The following is a 15,075-nucleotide window of genomic DNA, read 5'->3' as shown; positions in this document are numbered from 1 at the left end:
ATGGGAGGAGAACTGATTATATTGTTGAAAATGTTATTTCCTGACTGGTACTACTGTTTGTATTTGCTTCTTACTGCTGAAATAATAAAAATCATTTAAACATAATATACATATATAAATAAATGCATCTACACAGCACAAGCTGACTGTAAAAAATGATCGCAAAAGGGGGAAAGACCTCAGACTCCCCCCAACTCATTTCAAAACAGCTTGTGCTGATCAATAAAATGGGTGGTCTATATAATCATTGGTCTAAAATACCCTTGAGATTTTTTGTTTCGTATATATCCTTAAATTTTAATTAGCTTCAAGTATGTTTTTTAAATCTAAAGTTATGTCTTTATCTGCCGTCATCTACTATGTTACTATAAGAAGAAAAAAAAAAAAAAAAATTTAAATTGAATCAGGTTGGGCAGACTGGATGGACCATTCGGGTCTTTATCTGCCGTCATCTACTATGTTACTATCAAATCAAAAAAGTGTAAACAGGAACTTAGCTTGACTACTGGATTTCCGATCCCGACGGGCCCTTTTCACCCGTAAGCTTCTTCATGAGATCAGAAAACAAAATCTAGCAAGAGTACTGAATTAACCCATTTGTATACAAAACATACTTGGGCTCAATCTTATAAGGCCACGCAGAGCTTGTTAGAGCAGGACCGCCAAACCTATTCGGTCATAACGCTACTGCGATCCTAAAATCTCCTGCCATTTTCAATGGCGTCAAATTCAAACAGAAACAGCTTTTCTGATCTCCTGAAGAAGCCAACGGGTGAAACGGGCCCATCAGGATCAGAAATCCAGTGGTCAAGCTAAGTTCCTGTTTATTTACATTTTTTTGTTTGGGTTTTTTTATTTAAGTAAAGTATCTTTAGATTTAAAAAACATACTTGAAGAAAATTAAAATTTAAGGATATATTTGAAACAGAAAATCTCAAGGGGTTTTTAGACCCAATCAAAGGTATATAAAGCAAAAAAAATATACGACGGACTATTAGCCACCAGAGCAGCGAAACTAGACCGCCACCTCGCCAATCTGCCGACTGTGACGCCAAACTACAAAACATTAAGGAAAGAACTTAAAACTTTTCTATTTAAGAAATTTGTCAAATAAGAACATAAGAAGCGCCATCTCCGGATCAGACCTTCGGTCCATCTAGTCCGGCGATCCGCACACGCGGAGGCCCTGCCAGGTGTACACCTGGCGTAATTTTTAGTCACCCATATCCTTCTATGCCTCATAAGAACATAAGACCAGAGGTCCATCGCACCCAGCAGTCCGCACCGGCCCAGCAGGTCTATGACCTGTTAATTTTACTGTTAAGTGCCTTGACTTAGCCCTATGATCCCCCTTTTTCTTCTATCTATACTCTTCCTAACCTATCTCTACTTTTATCTGTACCCCTCTACTTTTATTTGTACCCCTCTTCCTAACCTATCTCTACTTTTATCTGAACCCCTCTACTTTTATCTGTACCCCTCTTCCTAACCTATTTCTACTTTTATCTGTACCCCTCAATCCCCCTATCGTTCAGGAATTCATCCAATCCTTTTTTGAATCCCTGTAGCGTGCTCTGCCCTATCACAACCTCTGGGAGCGCGTTCCATGTGTCCACCACTCTCTGGGTGAAGAAGAACTTCCTGGCATTGGTTCTAAACTTGCCCCCTTTCAGTTTCTCCAAGTGCCCCCTTGTACTTGTGATTCCCCGTAGTCTGAAGAATCTGTCCCTGTCTACCTTCTCTATGCCTTTCATGATTTTGAAGGTTTCTATCATGTCTCCTCTAAGTCTCCGCTTTTCCAGGGAGAAGAGCCCCAGCCTTTCTAACCTATCAGTGTATGAAAGGTTTTCCATACCTCTTATTTTCGTTGCTCTTCTCTGGACCCTCTCAAGTATCGCCATGTCCTTCTTGAGGTACGGTGACCAATACTGGACACAGTACTCCAGGTGCGGGCGCACCATTGCACGATCTAACTAAACCTGATCAATCTCCACAGATCCCGACACATTATTACATCTATTAACCATGTATTCTCCCTGGAAACGCCCAGGCCAACTCTTGTTGTAAACTGCCTAGAACTGAAAGGAATTGGCGGGATAGAAGACACTAATGTAATGTAATGATTATAGACCACCCATTCTATTGATCAGCACAAGCTGTTTTGAAATGAGTTGGGGGAGTCTTTTCCCCTTTTGCGATCATTTTTTTTACAGTCAGCTTGTGCTGTTTAGATGCATTTATATATGTACGAGTATATATATATATATATATATATTTTTTTTTTTTTTTAATGTGTTTAACATTCATAATAAAGATCGAAATATTTGAAGAGCTGTAAAGTTGCTCCACTTTTTGGTGTTCATGTATCGATTGCAGTCTGTGGAGTTGTCCATGAAGTTTTTCTTTCCTGTGAACAGAATATATAATACATTCTTTAGGGCTTTCCTAAAAATAAAAATAAAAAAGAGTAAGCATACCCTGGGGAGGTGTAAGACGCATACCAATTTAGTTATTAATCTAAGTATCAGTGAAACCGGCTAGCTCCAGGCATGTTGTTTTGCAACACCGGTTATTGTGAAATGTAGTACCTCTGTGATTCTGTATATAAATAAAACACAAACGGGATACAGTTTCACTGTTTTCAGCGTGCTAGGATTGTTTGTTTTTACTCAAAGGTTGTTGTTTTGGGGGTTTTTTTTTAACTAATGTGAGGTAAAGTTTGGCAGTTACTGTGCATTAACTGCAAAGCCTGGGCAGTTACTTTTGGGGTGTGGTCAGCATCTGTTCTGAAGTTACTACACAGAGCACTTACTGGAGTGTCCCCAGTGGGATAGTGAGGGGGGGAGAGAGGGCAGGAGCGATCCCCGGGTGCCTCCCCCAAGTCATTAAACTGGTTTCAAAATAATGGCTTTGAACCCCTAGTGGTAGTTTCATGTACTACCACTAGGGATCAAGCTGCTAAATGCGTTGACATTATATTAGGCCAGGGGTGGGCAACTCCGGTCCTCGAGGGCCAGAATCCAGTCGGGTTTTCAGGATGTCCCCAATGAATATGCGTCCACTAAATTCACAGCTGGTCTCACGCTATGGCTGCAAACCACCCTAAGGGAAGGTCAGTTCCCTCCGGAACTTGGCGAAATCATAATTACTCCCATACTAAAAGACCCCAAAGGCCCAATAGACAGCCCAACAAATTATAGACCAATCGCTTCTATACGTCAAACTCATAGAGGGTCTAGTAGCACAATATCTCGCCAATTACCTAGAAGACCACCACATTCTACACCCTACTCAATCCGGACTCAGAACCAATCACAGTACTGAAACACTTCTGGTTTCCCTACTAGACATAGCCCGTCAGCACCTCAGCAAAGGAAATAAGTTACTAATCATCCAACTCGATCTTTCAGCAGCATTCGACTTAGTTAACCATTCCATACTACTCCAGATACTAGATGCCATAGGAATATCAGGTAATGTTCTCAACTGGTTCCAAGGATTCCTCAAAACAAGATCATACAGAGTCAAGTCAAATGATCTTCTATCTGACTCATGGTCAAACCCCTGCGGAGTTCCACAAGGATCCCCTCTATTGCCCATACTTTTCAACCTCTTCATAGCATCCCTAGGCACGGCCCTAGATGCCCTTAACATTACATCCTTCAGCTACGCGGATGATATAACCATCCTCCTCCCCTTCGACATCCAAGACCCCACCTCCAACGGACGCCTGAAAACAACATTGGAAACTGTAGAAAAATGGATGACGAACCACAAGTTAAAACTGAATGCGGAGAAAACCAAATTCCTACTACTAGAGAAGGAACAAAAACCATCCCTAACAGAACTAGATGTAAACACAATCAAATATCCAATACAGAATACTCTCAAAATTCTGGGAACACACCTAGACAGAGGCTGCACAATGCAAACACAAATACACAAAACCATAAAAAAAGCATTCTTCACCATGCGAAACCTAAGAAAAATAAGAAAATTCTTTTCCAAAGAACACTTCAAGATCATTGTACAATCCCTCATACTCAGCTCCTTAGATTACTGCAACAGCCTCTACCTACCTTGCCCAAATACTATGATAAAACAACTACAGACCGTTCAGAACACAGCTATCAGACTCATCTACTCGCTCAGCAAACTCGACCACGTCACACCCGCCTATGTAGACTCTCACTGGCTTCCGATAAAAGCAAGAACTCAATTCAAACTCTACTGCTTACTTTTCAAAGTAACCCATGGTATGGCCCCCAATTACCTGAACAACCGTCTTTGCCGCTACCGACTACCCAGATCAAGAAGAACTCAGAATCTTTTCACCTTCCCCCCTCATAATGGTACCCGACGTAAGAAACTTTACGACAGCCTTCTAGCAACTCAGGCAGCGAAAATTGACCCCACCATCACCAAACTGATGATCAAAACAACAGACATCAAAGTGTTTCGGAAAGAAATCAAAACATTTCTTTTCAAAAAACACGTCCTTACTTAATATTCCCCTCCCCAATCGCACATGCACTCTCCCCAGCAAATAACACACTAGTCATCCCCTTGAACCTCATTTACCAAAAATATCCAAACTCTTAAATAAGCATCTCCCTTGGGTATCCATTTAACCTTCTCCTAAATAAGCATCTCCCTTAGGTATCCATTTAACTGATTCCTTCAAAGATAGGTACCTTTCTTCAGTTGCCTATATTGTTTTCCACACTGAACCTTGTAACTACTTGAACCCTGTCAAGTTATTCTATCGATAAATCCAGATATTGTTTTCCCCACTGAACCTTGTAACTACTTGAACCCTGTCAAGTTATTCTATCGATAAATCCAGATATCTTATACTTGTATTTCTATACCACAACATGTAATTTACTTAAATCGTTGTAATGTAATTCTCTCGGTAATGTCCTGATCTCTTTTAACTGTAATCCGCTTAGAACCGCAAGGCACAGGCGGAATAGAAATCACAAATGTAATGTAATGTAATCTGTTTGCATGCACTGCTTTCAATGCATATTCATTGGGGCCATCCTGAAAACCCAGCTGGATTCTGGCCTTCGAGGACCGGAATCCAGTCGGGTTTTCAGGATTTCCCCAATGAATTTGCATGAGATCTGTTTGCATGCACTGCTTTCAATGCATATTCATTGGGAAAATCCTGAAAACCCGACTGGATTCCGACCCTCGAGGACCGGAGTTGCCCACCCCTGTACTATGCCAGACTTTGTACAGGTCTCCCTTCATATTCGTGAATATCTTTACGGTCCCCGCCCTGATTCCTTCCCGCCTCTCGGACCCTCCACACCTTACCTTTAAAATCTTGGTGGTCTAGCAGTAAAGCAGGGCAGGAGCAATCTTTTAATGCTCTTGCCCCGTGCCGATCCACTATAAAAAAAAAAAAAATGGCTGCCTCAAGTTCCTGCATTGGTCTTGCGACACCACGGGAACTCACGAGACCAATGCGGGTTCTTGGGGCAGCCATTGTTGATAGCGGATCCGAACGGGGTAGGAGCATAGGAAGATCGCGCCCATCCTACTTCACCGCTACACCACCAGGGCTTTAAAGGTAAGCTGTGAAAAACGGGAGAGAGACTGCTGGCTTTAAAACCCGTGAATAACCGAATCCATAAATCCCAAAACTGTGGAGGGGGAGCTGTGTTTTTATTGGGATATTTTTACTGATGTAATTGTTTATTGCTTACATTTCACTTATTTTTGCTGTACACCGTCTTGAGTGAATGCTTTCATAAAGACAGTCATTAACTAAGGAACACAACAAACCCAATATGTTTTAAAATTAATCTCATTAACTTTGCCACCTTGACCTCATTGCTCTTCTGGTCTTTGAAATTCTCTATGAAAGGACGCTCGAACACCTCCCCATCACTATGGGCTCCTTTTATTAAGCCGCGCGTGACTTTTCATCACGCGCTAACCCCCGCGTTGGCCTAAAAACTACCGCCTGCTCAAGAGGAGACGGTAGCGGCCAGCGGTTTAGCGCGCGGTATTACGCCTTTGTAAAAGGAGCCCGATGTCGCATTCTCCACCTTATAGCAAAACCCTCGCCAACAGAAAAAGGGTCTTCACAATCACAACCCAATGGCCAAGGGAAGTATATACCATACTGTATATGAAAACCCTAGGGGTTTTGACGTACATCATATACTTCCCTTAGCTGTTAGGCTGCGACTGTGAAACCCATTCATCACCACCACATTGGAGATTCCTTTCCTCTCTTTGCCCAATGAAATCTCTTTCCACTGTAAATTCCCAGCTCAAACTTTATTTGTTCTCCTTTTCAGATCACAATCTTTGCAAAGCCTGCTACACCACCCCATCGGGGTTTTTTTCCATCTCCATGCCATTAATTAGTCTTATCCACGGTGTCAGGTCAAAAGCGCGCCGCGACAAAGGCGCACCCAGACAATTGAACGCAGCGCCGCACCGCTCTAAATTACTGTTTTTAGTGCTCCGAGGGGGGGCGTGGGGGGGAATCCCCCCACTTTACTTAATAGACATCGCACCGCGTTGTGGGGGATTGTAACCCCCCACATTTTACTGAAAACTTAACTTTTTCCCTGTTTTTAGGGAAAAAGTTCAGTTTACAGTAAAATGTGGAGGGTTACAACCCCCCAAACCCCCCATAACGCCGGCGCGATGTCTATTAAGTAAACTGGGGGGGTTCCCCAACAAAACCCCCCGTCGGAGCCCCTAAAAACTGTAATTTACAGCGGTGCGGCGGAGTGCGCTGCGCTCAATTGTCGGCGCACGCTTTTGTCTTTTGCGCCGTTGTCTATGAACCCTTATCCACACATCTAAATAGCATTCTAAAATGTGTCTGTTATAAATTATGTATGTTTGTTGGAATCTGCCTGGAAATGTTGATAGAGCAGAATATAATTTTTAAAAAAAAATTTATAACAGCACTGCTATGAAATACATATATTACCTTGCTACATTTCAATATATTTATTTTTTGTATTCATTATTTCACTACAAATCACCTTGTCAAGTTTACTTTAGAAAAAGTGGTTTATCAAGCACCACATAGACTGAACTACTTGCCCACCATTGTCCAGCTAATCTAATCTAATCTAAACCTTAGGTTTGTATATCGCATCATCTCTACATTCGTAAAGCTCGACACGGTTAACAAGAGTTAGGGTAGAAAGGAACTCCAGTAGAGGGAAGAGGCAAAATGAAGAGAAAATTTAGAGGACTAGAATAACCAGAGAGGGAGGAGGAGTTACATTTTTGAGAATAACCAGGTCTGTTATTCAGTCCAGGCTCAGAAGTCACATTATTCAAGTACCAACAGGTAAACAGAGATGTACAATTAAATATGCAAACCTTGGGGAAAGTGGCTCTAAAGACAGTTTACCTGCATAATCCGTATCACTAGTGCCAGCACAAAGCAGAATACAGTAAACAGTCACTATGCCAACAACTGGGACCCAGCTGACACATCACTGTTTCTCCATTTCGGCTAGCTAGCTTTTTAGAAACCAGACCCTGTCTTCTACTACATGATGAAAGCAGCAGCAGCAGCAGGATGGGATAATTAACTAAAAATAACAACTTACCTCTTTCTTGGCGCTACAACTTTTTCATCGGGTCTGTTTGGTAAAATACACTATTAAAAGTAAACTGACATAGCAAGACACCAGCGACCGAGGACCAGGGGACCATCTCCTGCGATCTGTCATTTCGCCCTCTCTCTCTTCCACTCTCCCCAATGCATTATGTCTGTCCGTCCCCCCCCCTCAACATTTCTCTCTCTCTCTTCCACTCTCCCCAATGCATCATGCTGTCCCCCCCCTTCAGCATTTCTCTCTCTTCCACTCTGCCCTAAACAGCATGTCTCCCCATCTTCAGCAATCTGTTACTTCTCTCTCTCTCTTCCACTCTCCTCTATGCATCATGTCCCCCCTCAACATTTCTCTCTCTCTCTTCCACTCTCCCCAATGCATTATGTCTGTCTGTCCGTCCGTCCGTCCCCCCCCCCTCAACATTTCTCTCTCTCTCTCTTCCACTCTCCCCAATGCATCATGTCTGTCCCCCCCCCCCTTCAGCATTTCTCTCTCTTCCACTCTGCCCTAAACAGCATGTCTCCCCATCTTCAGCAATCTTTACTTCTCTCTCTCTCTTCCACTCTTCTCTATGCATCATGTCCCCCCTCAACATTTCTCTCTCTCTTCCACTCTCCCCAATGCATCATGTCTGTCCCCCCCCCCTCAGCATTTCTCTATCTTCCACTCTGCCTTAAACAGCATCTGTCACTTCTCTTTCTCTCTCTCTTCCACTCTCCCCTATGCATCATGTACCCCCCCCCCACAGGCATTTCTCTCTCTCTCTTTCACTCTCCCCTATGCATCATTTACTCCCCCTGCCATTTCTCTCTCTCTCTCTCTCTCTCTTCCACTCTGCCCTAAACAGCATGTCTCACCATCTGCAGCGATCTGTTACTTCTCTCTCTCTTCCACTCTCCCCTATGCATCCTGTCATCGTCCCCCCCAAGGCAATTCTCTCTCTCTCTCTCTTCCACTATGTCCTATGCAGCATGTTTCCCCCTTCTCCCCTCCCCCGGCATCTCCCTCCCATTCCCCCTCCCCTGCGACCTGGTATAGCACTTTCTCCCTTCCACTTTCCCCTGGCATTTCTCTCTCTCTACTACTCTGCAGCCTCCCTCCTCCTTCTCCTGAGACCTGGCATTTCTCCCTCTCCCTCCCCCCCCCGCTCCTACCTTCGAACTCGCCTTCGGCGTTGCCACTGGTACATTGACGTCGCCCGCGGCAGCCCTCACAGGCTCGCTCTCTCCCAGCGCGCGCGCGCGTCCAGACCCGCCCCGCCGGAAACAGGCAGTTGCGTCAGAGCGGGGCGGGGCGCGCGCAGGGGGAACTACGTTGCGTCAGAGGGGGGCGGGGAACGAGGAAGTTTGTGGGCCGCAGCCGGCTTCCGAGGTAAGTTCGGAGGGATTTGGACGGTTTTAGATTCTTTACGTCAGGATTTATGACTGGAAGGGGGTTTGAGAGGGGAAAATTGATTTTTTTGGGGGGGTTGGGGGAGGGAAAAGTGTGGTGCAGTGGTTAAAGCTCTTCACCCTGAGGTTGTGGGCTCAAACCCACGCTGCTCCTTGGGACCCTGGGCAAGTCACTTAATCCCCCCCCCATTGCCCCAGGTGCATTAGATAGATTGTGGGACAGACAAGGAAATATGCTTCCTTAGCAAAGCAGCAGATGAATCCAGAGACCAATGGGATAGCTCACTTCTACCAGCAGGTGGAGATAGAGAAACTGATTAACAGGTGTACTTATTTGCTGGCACTCCTCCTGTCTCATCAGTATTCTCTATCTCCAAGCAGGTGGAAGTCGCTATTCAACTAGCTCCTGGATTCTGGCTGTGGCTGGAACTTTATTACCTCCTGTTGAGATTTTCTCTTCAGTGAGACTGCCATTCTGTTTCTCCTGTTGAGTGTTTTCTCTTCAGTGAGACAGGGGTGTCCGGCTAATCGGTGCCGGCCTTAGAGGTTACACTTGGGCCCCCCCTTGTCCCTGCCTCACCCTCCCTCCAATGATAGAGGGTCTGCCCTGGTCCCTATTTTTCTTCTTTCCCATTTAAAAAAAAAAAAAAAAAAAGGGGGCCTACACAGCTGACTTTTTGCCCTGCTCGTGCTGGGCAGCAGGTGTTGCCGGCGTCTATCGGCACTATCCAGTAGATTGTGAGTATGTGTTTTATTCTACTGGTCTCTGACCTTTGTGGTTGTGTGAGAGCTGTGGGTTTTTGACTATGGCAGTTTTGTTTTGTGGTGGAATATGTTTTTTGATGCTTCGGTCGTTGCGAAGGCGGCGTTTGCTTCCCACCCAAATTACGGATTGCTTTGCTACATCCCATTGGTCTCTGGATTCATCTGCTGCTTTGCTAAGGAAGGTAAAATTATGTTCTTACCTGTTAATTTTCTTTCCTTTAGAAGCAGCAGATGAATCCAGAGCCCCACCCTTTCTGGTATCTGGTTGTCAGTTTTTCGTGTACGGCTTTTAGTGATTGGGTGTTGTTCATGATTGTATTCTGTATCGTTGCTGTTCGCGAGGTGTTCTGGGAAAGAAGTTTTTTACATGCTATACCTACTGATGGTTAAATGTGCTTGGGCAAGGAGCTATACTGATGAGACAGGAGGAGTGCCAGCAAATAAGTACACCTGTTAATCAGTTTCTCTATCTCCACCTGCTGGTAGAAGTGAGCTATCCCATTGGTCTCTGGATTCATCTGCTGCTTCTAAAGGAAAGAAAATTAACAGGTAAGAACATAATTTTACCTTGAGTATCTGAATAAATTCATGTAAACCACTCTGAGCTCCCCTAGAAGAACAGTATAGAAAATTGAATGAATAAATAGTGTGAAAAGCTGGTATTGTGACATCATAATGCCTCATTCCACCAATAAGAGTCAACCTCATCAGTGATGTCACAATGGCTTGATTGTCCTATACTTGGCTCACTTTGGCTACATTTTGATTTCTAGAGTGGTGCAGTGGTTAAAGCGGTTCATAGACAACAACGCGGAAGACAAAGGCGCGTGCCGACAACTGAGCGCAAGACGGAGGCGCGCGCCGAAGAAAATTACTGTTTTTAGGGGCTCCGACGGGGGTTTTTGTTGGGGAGCACCCCCAGTTTACTTAATACAAATCGCGCCGGCGTTGTGGGGGGGTTTGGGGGGTTGTAACCACCCACATTTTACTGTAAACTTAACTTTTTCCCTAAAAACAGGGAAAAAGTGAAGTTTTCAGTAAAATGTGGGGGGTTACAACCCCCACAACGCCCCCACAACACAGACGCCCCCCCCCCCCCCCCCGTCGGAGCCCTATAAACAGTAATTTTCTTCGGCGCGCACCTCCGCGCTGCGCTCAATTGTCTGCTCACGCCTTTGTCCCGGCGCGCTTTTGACCTGACACCGGTTAAAGCTACGGCTTCAGCACCCTGAGGTTGTGGGTTCAAACCCACGCTGCTCCTTGGGACCCTGGGCAAGTCACCTAATCCCCCAGGTACATTAGATAGATTGTGAACCCCCAGGGACAGACAGGGAAAATGCTTGAGTACCTGAATGAATTAATGTAAACTGTTCTGAGCTCCCTTGAGAGAATGATACAGAAAACTGAATAAATAAATAGTGTGACAAGTTTCAGCCTCTGATAAGCAGAGCTGGTATTGTGACATCATAATGCCTCATTCCACCAATAAGAGCCAACCGCATCAGTGATGTCACAATGGCTGAATAGTCCTACACTTGGCTCACTTTTACTACATTTAGATTTCTAGAGTGGTGCAGTGGTTAAAGCTTCAGCCCTGACACCCTGAGGTTGTGGGTTCAAACCCAGGCTGCTCTTTGTGACCCTGGGCAAGTCACTTAATCCCCCATTGCCCCAGGCACATTACATAAGATTGGGAACCCACCAGGACAGACAGGGAATAAATGCTTGAGTACCTGAATAAACTCATATAAACCGTTCTGAGCTCTCCTGGGAGAACAGTTTAGAAAATTGAATAAATAAATAGTGTGAAGAGTTTCAGCCTCTGATAACCAGAGCTGTTATTGTGACATCATAATACCTCATTCCACTAATGCCTAAGAGCCAGCCTCATCAGTGATGTCACAATGGCTGGGTTGTCCTTTACTTGGCTTAACTTTTACTACATTTAGATTTCTAGAGTGGCGCAGGGGTTAAAGCTACAGCCTTGGCATCCTGAAATTGTGGGTTCAAACCGACGCTGCTTCTTGTGACCCTGGGCAAGTCACTTAATCCCCCCATTGCCCCAGGTGCATTAGATAGATTGTGAACCCACTGGGACAAACAGGGAAAAATGCTCAAGTACTTGAATAAATCCATGTAAACCATTCTAAGCTCCCCTGGGAGAACAGTAGAGAAAACTGAATAAATAAATAAAAGATGCCTCCCCAGGTGGCTTCCTTGGTTACTCAGAAGTAGGGCTGGCCCTGGGTGAAGGGCCCATTGCTGGAATCCCTAAGGAGCAAGAGCCCATCTACTCTAGAGCCACCGTTTGAGATAGATTCGTCTCCTAGACTCATGCAATTGCGCCCCAGCTTACACGGACTTGCAAGGTGCGCTGTACTTTCCCACATACCTTTTCTGCCTTTGAAAAAGCTCGAAATAAGAGCAGCCACAATGATAAAGGGGACCAACAACTCTGGTATGAGGAAAGGCTAAAAAGGTTAGGGCTCTTTGGCTTTGAAAATAGACAATGGGGGAGGGGGACTGGGTAAGGCAGGATTTCCTGGATTTTCAAGACTACCTTCAAACAAGGAGTCTTGTTTTTTTGTTAACTGCAACACTAGGAACGGAAGCTGTGGAGACGATGATCTTGATGCCAAGCTTTATTAAAGTACTTCACACAAAATTCTTCAAGTAAAAGTGTTTAAAAGCATCCAAAGGATGCACAGAGAAAATTTGTGATGTAGACCCGACACGGGCCATTATTTTGCTCATATAAGACCTTCCTCTTGGGTCCATTGTATTTGAAAACCACAAATGCAGTTATGCTAGAAAGCATACAAAATCACTGTGAATGGAATAGCGGTTCTGAGTCTGGCATGTCTTTTCTTTTAGTGCTCATTTGGGTGACATGCCAGACTCAGAATCGCTATTCCATGCACGGTGATTTTATATGCTTTCTAGCATAACTGCATTTGTGGTTTTCAAAGATACCAGACCACAGTGGAAGGTCTAATATGACCGAAACACGGCCCGTGTCGGGTCTGCGCCACAAATTCTCTTTGTGTATCATTTGGATGTTTTTAAACACCTTCACTTGAACTTGAAGACTTTTATGTGAAGTACTTTAATATAACTTGGCATCAAGATTAACGCCTCCATAGCTTCCGTTCCTTGTGTTGGTGTTCTCTTTGTTTCTCCTGTGGAACTTTGGTGATTATTTTGTTTTGCTTCGGATTTTTGATAACTGCCATAGATAGGTGGAGAGCCCTCCACGTTGCTGGTCCTGACTCTTATGACGTGCCCTTCATTTACTGTGTGAGTGGACCAACAGAGAAAGACTGAAGTGGGGACTCCGTACGGAATGATAGCCAGCGGGGCAGTCAAAACAGAGGCTGTTTTGAAGGGTAGGAGTGATAGAGGAAGCTTTGGCATGGGTGTGGAGGGTGTGTGTGAATGAAACACAAAATAGGAAACATTTGCCAGGAAGGAGGAAATAAATAAATAAACAATAGACAAAGTGGGGACCATAGAAGGAGAGGACAACAGGTGTAAGGAAGGAAACATTCTGGAGATCAAGGAGGCAGGAAAAGGATAGACACCCTGGAGATAATGTGGGGAGGAGGAGGGAAAGGAAGGAAGGAGATGCTGGAGATTCCTGGGGGAGAGAAGGAAGGAGAGAGAAACTGGAAATAAAATCATGGGGAGAAGAACTGAGTAGTTAGCGGGCTTCCTTCAGAATTACAGAAGCTATTTGAGGAGGGATTACCAGGAAGAAGGAAAGTGTAATGACTTGAGACAGTGGGGTGGTGGGAAAGAGGGAAGGGTAAGAAAAGAGAGAGCAGGTGAAAAAAAGCGCAGCACTGCTGGAGAACAAGAAGGGTGAGTAAGTATAGTATCCCATGGTTGGGGGGATGAAGTTCCAGATAGGAGTGTGGGCTGCGGGCCTTGCATTGTTCTAGAGTTTGGAAGAAATTGTTAGTTTGTTCTAAGCTTTATTTTTCTCTCATTTTATGATGATCAGGCCTTAAACCTGTTCTTAAATTTGTAGACAGTAAAATGCCTCTTTATTGGACCAAGAGTTTCCCAATAATGTTACTATATAAGAGCTCTTTAGGAGATCATGATTATCTTCCTAGTAGCTAATTTTTCATCACCGCATGTAAAATACAAATCAGTGAAAACCAGTTTGAATGTAATACAGTTTGAATTTCTTACTCTTTCTAATTTTCAGAACAGGTTTGTCAAGAGAGAAAGTTCCTGATTGCAAGCAATTTCCTACAATACCAAGATGAACTGTAGTCATAAGTGAATAGAGGTTTCAGTGGAAGGTTGCCAGATTGAGGAAACAATGCATACTTTGCTTCACACCATCCTCTTCCTCCTCCACCACTGGAATTCTGGGAAATTCCACTCTAAGAACAAAGGGACATATTCTACTGGGACAACAACAAGACATGGATTGTGACTGAGTGCTTATGTGAGAGTGTCATCTGATGAATTTGACAGCACTTTTAAAAAGGCTATGTAAGATGTCAAAGTAAAGTAGAGTTTCCATCTGCGCAAACAGGTCATGGGACCAATTACAACACTTTATCTGGAAACATGCTCATGAAAAGGACTGAGACTTGTATACTGCCTTTTTGAAATTTTACAACCACACTCAAAGCGGTTTACATACAGGTCCTTCAAGCATTTTCCTATCTGTCCCGGTGGGCTCCCAATCTATCTAATGTACCTGGAACAATGGAGAATTGGGAATGGAAGACTGGGCTTCCAAGTGGCAGATGAAATTTAATGTCCACATTTGTCCACGGACAAATGTAAAGTGATGCACATTGGGAAGAATAACCTGAATCACAGTTACCGGATGCTAGGGTCTACCTTGGGGATTAGCGCCCAAGAAAAGGATCTGGGTGTCATCATAGAGAATACGATGAAACCTTCCGCCCAATGTGTGGCGGCGGCCGAAAAAGCAAAGAGGATGCAAGGAATTATTTAAAAAGGGATAGTTAACAAAACTAAGAATGTTATAATGCCCCTGTATCGCTCCATGGTGCGACCTTATCTGGAATATTGCGTTCAATTCTGATCTCCTTATCTCAAGAAAGATATAGTGGCGCTAGAAAAGGTTCAAAAAAGAGCGACCAAGATGATAAAGGGGATGGAACTCCTCTCGTATGAGGAAAGACTAAAATGGTTAGGGCTCTTCAGCTTGGAAAAGAGACGAATGAGGGGAGATAGGATTGAAGTCTACAAAATCCTGAATGGAGTAGAATGGGTATAAGTGGATCAATGTTTCACTCCGTCAAAATTGGCAAAGACTAGGGGACACT

General features: G+C 44.2%; 2 protein-coding genes across 6 annotated transcripts in view; one reads left to right on the top strand and one right to left on the bottom strand.

The window, feature by feature from the left end:
- The window catches only part of PTPN21 (protein tyrosine phosphatase non-receptor type 21), a 111,971-nt gene extending 101,992 nt beyond the window's left edge, over nt 1-9,979 (bottom strand). For 2 of the 5 annotated variants that reach the window (XM_033951486.1, XM_033951491.1), the window contains exon 1: nt 8,759-8,880. The gene's annotated coding sequence lies outside the window, so the exon portion shown is untranslated. Of the gene's footprint in view, nt 1-7,598; nt 7,762-8,461; nt 8,511-8,758; nt 8,881-9,960 lie in introns of those variants that run through there. The other 3 variants (XM_033951490.1, XM_033951489.1, XM_033951488.1) reach the window with 3 other exon arrangements.
- Nucleotides 8,952-15,075, top strand: part of ZC3H14 (zinc finger CCCH-type containing 14) — a 92,540-nt gene continuing 86,416 nt past the window's right edge. Inside the window, exon 1 of the mRNA XM_033951495.1 lies at nt 8,952-8,975. The gene's annotated coding sequence lies outside the window, so the exon portion shown is untranslated. The remainder of the gene's footprint in view (nt 8,976-15,075) is intronic.

Source organism: Geotrypetes seraphini, chromosome 7 (assembly GCF_902459505.1).
Source record: "Geotrypetes seraphini chromosome 7, aGeoSer1.1, whole genome shotgun sequence".
Taxonomy (NCBI): domain Eukaryota; kingdom Metazoa; phylum Chordata; class Amphibia; order Gymnophiona; family Dermophiidae; genus Geotrypetes; species Geotrypetes seraphini.
This window is presented reverse-complemented; position numbering and strand designations above follow the sequence as displayed.